Source organism: Crocodylus porosus, unplaced genomic scaffold (genome assembly GCF_001723895.1).
Source record: "Crocodylus porosus isolate Cpor-Errol unplaced genomic scaffold, CroPor_comp1, whole genome shotgun sequence".
Classification (NCBI taxonomy): domain Eukaryota; kingdom Metazoa; phylum Chordata; order Crocodylia; family Crocodylidae; genus Crocodylus; species Crocodylus porosus.
Window position 1 is genome coordinate 26,430,568 of NW_017728909.1, and position 13,043 is coordinate 26,443,610.

Below are 13,043 nucleotides of genomic sequence, written 5' to 3' on the forward strand. Positions count from 1 at the left end.
CCGTGTCATTGGTGCCCACGTGAATAAGGAGCATGGGGTAGTGGTCTGTGGGCCGGAGGAGCTGCGGGATCCTCTCCGCAATGTCTCAGATGCGGCCCCTGGGAAGCAGCAGACTTCCTGGGCTAAGGGGTCGGGGTGGCAGATTGCCCCCTCGGTCCCCCACAGGATGGAGTCTCCCACAACAAACATCTTTGGCTTTGTCTTGGGGAGAGCGGGGCCAGTAGCTGCGGTCGAGCCTGGGTTGCCTGCGGGAGCAGTTCTCTTTTTCCATAACTCCTTAGACTGAACATTTTATGACAACTTGGTTTCACCTGCTTTTTCAAGCAGGTGGTAGTTCTGTGATAGTTTCTCACTCTATTCTAGCTATTGTTAAAAAAAAATAACCTGCTTGTCCTATTTTATACATCATCTGGGGTGCTGAAACATGAACGTTTAAACCATAATTTAGTTTGCGTGTTCATAAATTTTGACCCAAGGTTTAGGTTGGTTTTAAATCTATAAGGCATTTTGTCTCATACCTACTTGAGGTATCATGATATGTAAGATTAGAACTCACATGAGAATAGTCTGCAGGGCAGACTTCAGAAGATTCCTGTTTTCTCAGGTTTGATAAAATATTTCACGGCTTCAGAGACTAACCCAGTAAAAATACAAGTAAATACTCGCATGTAATAATTGTTTTCTAAATTGTTCTGCTTACATTGTGAAGCATGACCCATACTAGTCATCTTACATAAGTGGTAGAAAATTTTGCAAGACTGTGTGGAATTTCAGTTTGTTTCATTGGGATACTTTATTTATCACTACTACTGTTCCCTTGAGAGACAAAGAAATTTGTTTGGCTTCCTTGGTCATAGATTCATATATTTTGGGGACCATCTGTGTATATATTTTTTTACCCCGTCTCAGCATCTGTCTACCTCACACAAAAACAGAAAGACCTGTGCTTTCATGAGCCCTTTTCTGATGGCTACCCTCCACTTGGGATGGTGGCTTTATGCTGTGACATAGGCCTTGTACAGATATTCAGTTTCTCCTGGGAGAGGAGCTGCTCTTCTAAGAGACACCATGAGTGTACAGATTGTCCAGGCATTTTTCTCCCAGATTAAAAATGGCTGCTCTAGGAAAAATATAACCTGGGAACAATCATGGTTAAATTACTTCTTGGAGAGAAAGGAGCCTGCAGGCCATGCTGCGATGTACATGGAGCCCCACTCTAGCTGAACAATGTGCACTATAAAGCTGTCCACTCTTCAGGGCCTCAGCATTCAAATGTCTTTACATGTGGCTCCAGCTAAATTTTTCTACCATAAGAACAAACCTGGGAGAATTCTCCCAGATTATTTGAATGTGTGTACATAGCCAGATTTGGCTGAAATTAATTTCAAGCTCTGTGTTGACTGACATCAAAAATCCCATTTACTTTGAGTTGGAATGATTTACTTGAGACATCTTTGTGTCCACTGCTATGTATTGACAGGTTTCACTTGCTGTGCAACAGACCCTAACACCCATCTGTAATTCTTCCCCTGAATTTCAGGGTTTCTGCTTCGTTCAGACGTGAGGAAGTCTTACTGTAAATGTTGTGGCTTTACTAAAAACTTTATCTACAAACAAATAAAGCATAATATGATTAGAATTACCTTTACTATCTTTGAAACTAAAAGCGTTGATGCCAAGAGAAGAATGTTTTTATTTCTGTGTAGTTTTGGAATTTTAAACAACAAATGGTGAACAATTAGGAAATGAGGAAATAATAGGTATGGTTTTTGGGATGTCTCAGATGGACATCAGATTAACAGGAGGGCTAGGTGACACTCCAGGTTGAGAGGGTGCCAGTCTTTGCCGCCTTTTTCTCTTTGTCCAACACCAGGAAAATAAAATTGAAGGACATTATATAATGAAGTAAAATAAACAACCTACAGTGAGAGCTGATGACTCTGTACTCATTGTAAAGTGATACATTTAAAAAAAATCCTTTGCCTGCTCTGCACAGGTGTTTTGATCTTATAGTAGGGGCTTTTCTGTCTATCATTCTAAATCAGGTTTCTTTCAGTATCCCCATCCTCCTTTCAAACTGTTTGTATCCTGCTCTGCTGTCAGCACTTCTGAAGTTTGTAACTGCTTTGCAGTACTGAATAATTGAAACCACACATGGTGGGGGAAAAAAATAGGCTTGGGAAATTAAGTTGTGCAGGAATCTGTACTCTCACAGGAATGGAAGGCTCTGCTGTTAGTACCTTTAAAAATTTTCAGGATGCACTATGCTAAATTAAAATAATATAAACTCTCAATCATGTACACAGCAGTTAAAAACAAATTTAAATCTCATGTCCCCTAATGCTTTTTACTAATATGCTACTGAAGTGTGTATTATCTTTGTAGTCTTCTACTATTACTTATCCCAACTTTCCCTGCACATCTTAATATCTGTTGTTCTCTATTCTCTTTCCTTTCCCCCTTTTTTTAATCACAGCAAAATTTTGGAAGTACAAACTCTAAATCTGTTTGGTTCATTTTCCTTTTTTATTAATAAGCTGCAAATGGTGGTTGTGGTATCAACAGTGAATAAGTGTGGGTGTTTTTACAGAGTGCATATACTTGTGTGCCTGAAAATAAATTAAAACTGGATTTTAAACATAATACCTAGATTATTCCTCAATATTTAATTATCAGAGTATTTTGCATGTCAGAAAAAAATCCTTGCAGATCTACTTCAGTGGTAATAATAATAATCAACATTTTCATTTTCTTCAAAATATTGTAGAAATCTTATACCTCACAGTGCTCACACTAATGTTCTCACTAGAAGTTCTGTTGTACTCATTTAAAGGTGAAGAAACGATTGCAAACAGCCTGTGGACTGCCCACATTTATAAAGCCAAGCCTCTATCAAAGCAGCTGTTAACATTTTAAGGAAGCCTGACTTCTAGCTCCAGTTTATAGACCTTTCATCGTACGTGATTATTAAAGAATGGTGTTTTGGGGTGGAGTAGTGGTGTTCCTGTGTGTAGTCAACTAAGGTCTTGATGTGAAAAGTGTAGCTAACCCTTCCAAAAGCAGAGAGCAGCTGGGTGTATCATTTATATGTGGATATGTGACAAAATACTTTATATAATTGTCATTTTTAAGTCTGTTGGCAGAGGAGAGAAAATGCATTTTCAAGCAAGAAGTATTGGTGTACAATAGGCTGTAATCAGTAGAAATGTACAGTTTCTTTATATAAATTCTGGCTACCCTGTCCTAAGCTCCATTGGCAAACCACTAAGGCCTCAACATTGATCTTGGCCTTTGTTATAACTGGAACTGAAGATGTGAAATAATGCTATAGTTGCCATCTGTATGGATAATGCTAATTGTATCTGTCTCCATTATAAGTCAAGGAAGTAACTGCATTGGAAATGTTCTAGGAACAAGGGTGTAGCTCTTTATATGTAGATTTGTCAGTTTGGTGACCTATTGTGCTCTTTGCTGTGTAAATAGAGTAGTTTTATTAAGCATACAACTGTCCAAGTTTTAGAATTCAAATGATAGTAGTTAGTGCTGTACGAATTATTTTGTCTGGGTATGTTCTCACTGCCAAGTTATAACAGGGTTTCTTGTAATCATGGTATTTGTTCATTTTGGCAAGATGCAACTAAATGCTCAGCATACAATTAGATGATGGTAGGGGTTTAGGATAAGGATAGCACTTACTGGGAAGTTAGAAGATGCATTTCCTATGGGACATGTGCATGTACATTTTTAAGAGGTGGTAGAGATTTCCAAATCACTGGGTGAGATTTCTTAGGAAGCTTAGGAAATGAAGAGTGAGTTAATAGTGGTGAAATGGAACCTCTTGGTGTGCTGTGTACCATTTCCTTGTTGGTTTCTATCAAAGATGGCTGAATTTTAGTACTGCTACACGCGCATACCAGAAGTTCTTTAGGATGAGGTATTCTATAAATGTAAATAATTTCTAGTAGTTGTGTAATTTGACTTGATAGCTGCCATAATGTTAGATAGGGGTATTTTTGACAGAATTACCAATAGAACTGGCCAGATAGCTGGATTTTGAGTTTGTGTGCAGTTTCTTTGTACTTTCTGCCTCCACAGGGAAATGAGAAACTTGCTTAGTGGAATTCCTGTTCTATCTTGGGAGAATGCCAATCAGAAAGTGATGTGCTGCACCAGCTGACTTCACCTTCCAAATTTGATTAGTTTTTCTGAGTGACCACCTTCTTTGCTCATTGATGATGTAAAATCCTAAAAATATTTTGGCCCTGCTATTCTGTTTGAGTGTTCATTTGAATGAAGGAGCTTGTCAGGTTTCGCGGTCCCCTGTGGACCAGACAGACGCCGCCTAGGGTGTTATCGGCTATAATTGGGGATCTTACACGCGTATATTTTTCCTGCCACGACTTGATGTTAACGGAGTTGGTTCAGATACCTTCACGTGTAGTCCAATTATTAGTTTCACCGGCGTCCCATGAGGTCCTGAGTTTCTGAGGGCTCCGCCACCCCTACACCCTTGCCCGTTCCACCGGGTGGTGGCTAGGCAGTTGGTCCAGCCACATGTCCTCAGTTCCTCTCGAACAATGACCAAAAGAATGGTGAAAAAGAAAACACGAAAATTAGAGAAGGCTCTCCTGGCTTGTGTCGCTACTCCGGCTGTCTGCAGCCCCACTCAAAACCAAACCTGACCTTTGTCGGGTCAGTCTCTCTTATTGGCTCTCTCTCTTTCTCTGAGAGCCCCTTGTAGAGCTTGCCATGATTTCTCTTCACCGCTTAAGTCTATACTATTGGCCTGTGCCACTATTCCATGTACTACAGTACCCCAAAGTCAATGGTGCCCCTCTATTAGGGTTATTACAGTACCCTTCTCACCCCGGGCTCAGCCAGCTCCTGGCTGGTAAACAAACAGTTCAACTCCCCTCAGGGGCCAGTAACCTGGGTTCCAAACCCCTGCTGGGGTTTTGCTCTCTGCCAGAGGCTCCTACCAGCACTCAACATCGCTTTTAGCGTTCCCTGCAGCATACGCCGGTGTGCTCCACCTCCTCCTCCTCCTCTTTCCAGTTCTGCGTGGTTGCCGCTTTCCGGTCCTGGACTCTTCTTTATACTGGCGGGGGAAATATCGGCCCCTCCCTTCCCAACACACCTGGGTGAGGGTAATTTCTGCCGGGCTCCTTGGGGCTGCAGACCTGGGGCCGCTGAACCTCTGATTAGCCCAGGAGCCTTGGAGCCTGCTGGCTCCTTCTCTCTCTCACAGAGCTCACATGAAAGGACTACCAATGATTTAAAAAAATACAGCATCTGGAAACCTAGGTTAAGAGACCCAGAATAAAGAAACCTAAAATGAAAAGTTTTAACACGCAAGCTAAAATGTAAATTTTTCTGAAGTGGTGTAATTTAAGGTTGTATGACCTACAGGCGGAGCTTTAAAAATAATCTAAGTAGATTTGCTTGAGAATAAGCAGAAGGGCAGAAATGTGAGACTTTTAGGGGTATCAGTTTAAACAGTTAATTTGTAACTGGGAAAACTTTGTCATCATGGATGCCAGAGGCCTTTGGGGTCCAAAGCCTCTCCTTACTGCTGTGCCTGAACTCACTTATTTCCTTTCCTGTGAAGGTAATAAGGAAACAGCTGCACTTCCCTGATTTCCTGTTGATCAATTGGTGATCACAATAAAATCCTTTGAGCCTCAAGAAAAGCAGGTGTTGATGCTGTGAGAATTCCCTGATCCCTTTTTCCTGATTTATATATCAGTCTGTGGTTGGGGCTAGGGGAGCATGTCAGGGTGGAAGCTTGGTGACACTTAAAAGGTTGATTCAGGTAAATAAGCTCTGTTAGTTCCAGATAGATTTTTGGGACAGATTCTTTATTCTGGCGCAACATTTTTATGATGCAGTTCCACTAAAATAAACTTAGAGATGTTTGACCTTGAAAGAAGCTAGTTGTTTTCTTGAACAGCCTGTAATTCTCAGGCCTGGAGACCTCTAACAGTTCATAGAATAGCTGTAGCACATGTCAGTGATACTGGGTTTATTCTAGTACCCTGCCTGTATGCCTTGACTTTGAGCTTAGGGACAACTTCTGACAATGGGAGGGTTGTTCTTTCTCCATAGTAAACTGAGTTGTTACTTTCTCCACTTGGACTATCAGCAGTATACATTTTGGTGAGACATAGGCTTCTATGTGAATCAGTATCACACATATTCATAGCAGCCCTGATGCAATGGAGGCTGATCTAAGACTAGCCAGCCCATTGGGAACAGGCTATTGAACAGTTATTGGAGCTACTACATTTTAATAATTAATAGCCCAAACTGGAAGCTTTCACACTTTATCTAATGTTTTTCTGAGAAGATTAATAATAGTTTACAACTGCTGAGCATTCTGCCTTGAACTGTTTTGAATCAAGATGTTTATTTTTTTGAATAGCTTAATCCCACTACATTATTCTGTTTATGCAGCTGCTGTCTTGACTTTCTTATCAGTACTTTTATTGGAAATAAATAATACCAGATGTAATTGGGAACCTGTCAAATCTTAATGAAATCCCGTGTTAGTATTCCTGCAGTTCATTGTTATATTGGCTTAAGAAACTTATAACTAGTGACTATTTGACGTATTATAATTCACTTCTATCTTTCCTCCCTTTACCCCAGAATCTAGAAAAACAGTAGCAGGTTATTTGTTTGTAAATACTATAAAAATGTTTTGTTTTAATTGTCTTTCTGTGGCAAACTACAGGAATCGTACAGATTTGATTTCCAATCAAGGGTTATTGGTTGTAGATGTGTTGGTCTAAGGACATAGGCAGGCCAGGTTCTTTGGGTAGATAAGATAAAATTTTAGTTGGTCTTATAAAAGCGATCACATCTACCCAAAGAACTAGGCCTGCCTATTTCTAATTATGTTTATTTTAAGTACTTACAGGTACTGCACTTGTTTTTGAGTTGATGTCGTTTTTTTAAAAGATTTATAATTACATTTTCCTATTCTGTTAACTTTCCTGATTTTATCTTTTCATTTGAAGGAACCAAATTAATGAGGAGGGAGGGGAGCAGTAAAATTGACCATTTAGAACATGCTGTTATAGACACAGTGGGCGCATCTACACAAGACACTTACTGCAGAGCTGCCTGCTTAGCTCAGCAGTCAAATCTCAGCATCTATACAAGTGACCCTATTAGGCCTCAGTAAGCTAATAAACTCCACCATAGGTTAGTACTTGCAAACACAATACTAATCTACAATGGCGTACAGTGTGCAGCAACGCATGTGTAGATGCTGACTGGGGTACAAGGATGCTTCAGAGCAGGGGCTGCCTGCTTGTGTCTAGCCAGCCCCTCTACAGCACATTAAGCCAGGTTGGAGCAGTCTTGGGATGGCAGACTGACATCCCTTGGCCTGCTGCTAGCTGTGGCTGCTCTGACCTGGCTCAGTATGCTGCGGTCCTGGGCTCATGTGAAGTTGTGGTACCTGGGATCAATAAACTCCAGTGTGATATGCACTGGAGTTGATTGCATTAATTTTATGTGTAGATGTTCAAGTCTGCTTATGCTGAGCACATGAAAGATTTTTGGTTTAAATGCTCAGATAGAGTAATGTCGAGTGTGGTTGGTTTGAAAATAGAAATGCAGTTTATATCCCTTTTTAAAGATACAGGTGGTATAATATTAACATGTCTCTGTTTAAAATGAGAAGGCATCTCATCTTGTGCTGTGCTTTAAAAGGTTAAAACCATAATAGATGAGATATCACAAGTAAACTTGCATTACTTCAGCACTCTTCACTTTAATGGAGCTCAAAGGTTTTTTTTAATGATTTTCAATACAACACCTATTTCTCACATGTTTATAACCACCTGAAAAAGCCTCTTTTGGGTTGAAGCTTGTCATGATTAGTTGCAGCCTAGAAGTGTATTTTTGTGGAAAGTATGAGACACGTCTCATATTTTTCCTACGCTCTCTCTTTTAATTTAGATTGATATTTCTTCAGCCTCTTGAAAGCTTTTATCCTTCACTGATATTGTATACAGTATATGAAAATATATAAGAATCTTGCAGTATGATGGGCCAAGACTGGCATGTAAAGTGTTCACCTCATGGCCAGGATTGGCTCTTGATCTGGGGTTCTCAGACTGAGGTACCTTAAAAGGGCTTTGTTTTCAGAGGACAAGTTCTCAGTAAGGGGAGCAGTTCACGTATTAAACTTTTAAATGGAGCAGAAGTTGGAGGGGGGGCAGGGGTTGTACTAGGGGATAACCATTCCTGTATGTGTGTTAAGTGTCTGCTAAGATTTTAAGAATGTGATGAAACCCCAGTCCCTTTTATATCACACTTCACTTTCCCTGCCTGGATTGATAAGGTTGATGGTTCCTGTGAAGAAATCCCTTCCCTTCTCTCTCTGACCCTCACTTGGGTCAGCCCAGGTGACCATTCTCCCTCTCTGCTCATTGTGGTTCAGGCTGGTCAATCAGGTGACTGAGCCACATAAAATTTCTAGGGGGAGGGGAGCGCTCTCTTCCTTCCGGATGGGCATCTTGAAAGCTACAAGCAAGTACTTCAGGCAGCAGCATGGTGATTTCTATAAGTAGAAACCTGCCAGGAGTTAGGAATGAGGTATAGATAAGTCGCCTGTTAAAAGGGTCACTGTACCCAGACTCTGTAAAGGCTCAAGTTGCTTCTGTTTGCTCAAAGTGTATTCTGACTTCCTCATCCAATCTCCCCGCCCCCTTCCTGATCAATAAACATGTTGGGTTGGAACCTGCATTGTTGTGCTGTTAAGAAGGAGGCCTTCTGCCCCCTGCCTGGCCAGCAAAGTTTTTTTTTTTTTTTTTTTTTAATTTTCCCTCAGTTTTTCCTGATGCTATCTAGGGATGCTTTGGGCTGAAAAAAGCACCCAGAAATATTACTGTGGGCAAAGCACCCCCCAGGTTCACAGGGTCTGTGCCTGCCAGAGACCAGTGCCTGGGTGGTGGTAGAATTACCCGATGCTCACAGTGGTTCTCCAGGAAGCAGGACAGCCAGCTGTAGGCTCCCCAAGGGAGACTCAAAGTGAGGTTTTGGGCTTGGCACAGTGAGGTGGGTGGTTTGGTGTAGTAGCGCCCTGTGGCAGGGACAGTAAGATTGCCAAGCTGCTTAGACACAGTGGCAATGGCAAGAACCCTGCACTGCAAGACACTAGAGATGCTGCTGCATCCCAAAGTGAAGCTGGCAGGGGAGAGGGTGCCTGAGAAAAAGAAAAAACTGCCACCAGTGTGGACGCGCTTTGTAAGTGTGTGCTGACACTGGCTTGCCAGCAGGGGCAGCAAGATGAAGCCAAAAACCCTGTGAGACTGCCTGAAAGGGGAACTGAAAGTGGGTTCTTGGCAGCCGAGAGAAGGCTGCATTCAAACTACAAGCCCCAGAAGGGGCAATTGTTGACAGCCTCCAACCAAGGAGCTGCCCATACAAGCTGACTCAGAGGACTCAGGTGGATTACCTGGAAGGGGGACGGGGAAGTCCAGCTTCGGAGAGTGGAGCTGAGGCAGCAGTGGCAGCAGATCTGCAGGACAAGAAGAGGGACGACTGGTAAAGAACCATGAGTGAGGAACAGGAGATGGCTGATGGCCCTCTTGCCCCCTTCTGGGGTGTAATAATTTATTTGGACTCAAAAAGGGGCCAAGTATACACTGGAACTTGGTTCTGGTGAACGAAGCTGTCACAGGGAGGATACAGGGGACAGAGCCCAAGGGGGGACTTTGGGGACCAGAACATAACAAGGAAGGTAAGGAGAGAGAGAGAAAAAAAATGGAGAATCCCTTACCTGCAGCCAGCGCTGTGGGGAAACTGGAAGTGGCAGCGGGACCCGCGTGGCTTGTTAGCTGTTTTTTTAAACTGTGGCCAGCTGTGGAGAGGAGCAGGAAGAGCCGGCACAGGAGGATAAGAGGCGGTGTGGGCGAAGGAGCAGAAGGAGGAAGACCAGAAGGAGAGTCAATAGGGAAGGTATCCCTGGAATCCCAGTTAGGGGTAAGAGGAGGCAGGACTGCCTCTCACGGGGCAGAAGTCTGCCTCGAAGCCCATCGTAGGGAGGACACCAGCATTGGCACAGAGAGAGAGGAGGCGGATGCATCTTACTCAGATGAAGGATTCGAGGGAGAGGATCCAAGGAACCGGGAGGAATAAGGTGACAACAGAGATTGTCCCGAAGAAGAGGGGAGAGTGACAGAACTCAAGGCATTGAGCCAGGTGGGATTGGTGCAGGTTTGGAAAGGTGGGGAACGGAGAGCCTAAACAGTGGGAGGGGCTGCAGAAGATGAGTTCCAACTGCATAGAGCTGCCCGGCGGGGGGGACAGAGTAGGCCAAACTAGAGAGACCACCAAGGGTCCAGCCAACATGCAGGGGTCTGCAGTATGGAAGGGAGAATGTGATAACCACCAGACGTATGTGTACTTGGGACAGGACCAGCTAGAAATTCTCAGGGCTAGGCTAGCCCACTTCGTGTATTCAGGAGCTTACTGGTATTAATAGTGTTTCTTCTTTTGTTTCTTTCTGTTTCCCACTTTTGGAGGGGTTGGAAGGCCTGTCGCATAGAGCCCTAGAGTTGGCTCAATCAGAGGAAGGGTTTTGTTTTAGAGGGAATAGAGACAACCGTGTAGACCCATAAAGGTATAACTCAGATTTGGGGGTTGGGTTAGACCTAATGCGTCTCCACAGGAGAGCCCAGAACAACGCCAGTAGGCGAGGGTCGGGCCGAGAGACATCAGCGACTCGTCGGGGCTGGGTATCAGGGTGAGGTGTAGAGGAGGTTGGAGTCTTGCGGAAGACTGCTGTCTAGAGATCCCAGACATGTGCAAGCCCCAGTAGTAGGATCTCACCACTGAAGGAACAAACAAAGTCGTGGCAGGATAGATTGGGGAAGAGACTACCCTGGGGCGGGACATCCGTGCAGTAAGATCACAGGGACGGAACGACGGACAGACCTACACACCCAAAGCCGGGTAGCACATGACCAGATGATTGAAGCCCGATGGGTGCACAAGCCAAGAGTGGGAATGAACTACACCAAGGTAAAATTGCTTCTGTGCAACAACAGAGTGACAACGGTTTGGTGCTAGGCAGGGTGTAGGGAAGGCAGAGCTGCAATGTTCTCACGCTAACCATCAGACCTAACAAGATACCACTGATCTGAGGACTAGCACCATTCTCCTAAGACTGAAGTTCCAACAAAGATGTGGCAGGCGAGACCCATCGGTGATCTTGGTAGCTGTTGCCAGTGACCAAACTGTCGGTCTGCAAAGCTGCAGTTAGCTCTAGGCGATTAGAAAAACCTAAGCGGGGAGCTCAAGACAAGCATGGCAAGTTACATGTCCCTTATTGTGCCGCCACAGTTCCGACTGGAGTAGTTTTATAGTGTAAGGACACAATTAAGGTCTCTGCTTGCTGTTGAGAATGGTTGTGTTTTATGACTATTTCAACACAGTTGCTTCCCGTTATGATTAAAATACTCTTCTCGCAAGGTAGCAGGGTTACTAATCGTGTTGAATTGTGTCCCTGAAACATGGCACAGCCTTGGACTTGTACAAGGCTGTATCCTAACATGGGCAGGTTTCCAGAGTGGTGGCCAGTTTTTGCATTGCTTTGAGTCACTGTGGTATTGTTGGAGTAGTTTACAGCAACAATGCTCAGAAGCTCAGAAACGGAAGAAAATGATCTCTTACAGATTTAGAAGTTCAATTTAAGTAGCCTATGATTAACTCAGAGTTTGATTAGAATAGAAACTAATGTTTCTTGGAAAAAAGTGCCATGGGATTTTAATTGCTGTAAGAAGTGAGGAGTTTTGCATTTATGCTTAAAGATGGCATCTCTCAGTGGCTAGTGCACCTGCCCTGCCCATTTTAGACTCTTTAAATAAAAACAAAGAGAAAGATATGAAGTAAAAGTCTTGAAGAATGAGCTAGATGGGTTACTAGTGCACAAGATATTCTTTATGCTTATGCGGGTTTGTGGGAGAGGATGCAGTTGAAGTTTCGAGTTCCCTCCCCTGCCCCACAGGGCACTTCTCTTTATGGAGTGCCTGGGGCTTGCATGGCACACTCAGCAGCAGCTGTGGATTGGCCATCCTTGTTGTAGGATAATAGATATTTGTCACTGTTAGAAATGCAGCATCAGTCTTATTCAAGGAGTGGTTGGACTTCTTTGATTCTTCCTTGGTAGTTTAGTGCTTTCTCTCTTTAGCATGTTTCTAGCATATAAGGGCCTCCTTTGTCACTTGGAGTTTCATGTATGTGTTGTCAGACATATATTATAAAAGTAGAGATTGAGTACAACTGGCAGCATAAAATAATATTTTGCGATCTGAGGGTGTTGACAGCTATTTCAAAAGGGGAGGTGCCGATCAGTAGCAAAACTGTTCCAAACTTAACCCTGTATCACTCCTGGTTTGTCCACACAGCTGTTAGAATATAACACCTGCTGCAGCCTTTGGAGCAAGAGCCCCCCATCCCTTTTGAAATGGATGTACATGTATGTGTGTCCATACCCTAAAAATACAGGTGTTGGGCTCTAATTTCTTTCCATGTTTTTCTGCCACCTTCCTTGACAAGTTTGTCATGTTAATCTGGCCTCTGGTATGGCCTTAGCAGACCTCTTGCCCAGAGCCTGTCAGCAGTGCTTCTGCCCTTAGAAAGGGAGCACCTGAAGAATGATTGATGCAAAGCCTTCTGTCCAATACCTTGCCTTGCATGACACACAAAGCAGATAAGCTCTGCTCTTTGAATGAAGGAGAACAATTATCAATTAAGTCTCCAGAAACTTTAAGGAACTTATAGTGACTCATAATTACAAATATGAGAAGATGCCCATGTCTTGCTATGATACATGAACAGCTGATCCTGAAATTAGTTTTCTATAAGACAAAAAGAAAGTACATGGTCTTGGGGCATAGAGGGAGCAGAGCAGACTTAATACCTGAGATGCTGATATGTGAACAAAGCATATTATTTATGTGGAGTCTGCTGAATTTGGGGAAGTTACTGCTTTTAAAATGAGGTGTTTGTTAACAGTCACTGACACA

At 43.1% G+C, this 13,043-nt stretch overlaps 1 protein-coding gene across 1 annotated transcript in view; it reads left to right on the forward strand.

Annotated features, from left to right (window-relative positions):
- The window catches only part of WDR70 (WD repeat domain 70), a 261,442-nt gene that overhangs the window by 8,525 nt on the left and 239,874 nt on the right, over positions 1-13,043 (forward strand). The gene's annotated exons all lie outside the window — the stretch shown is intronic.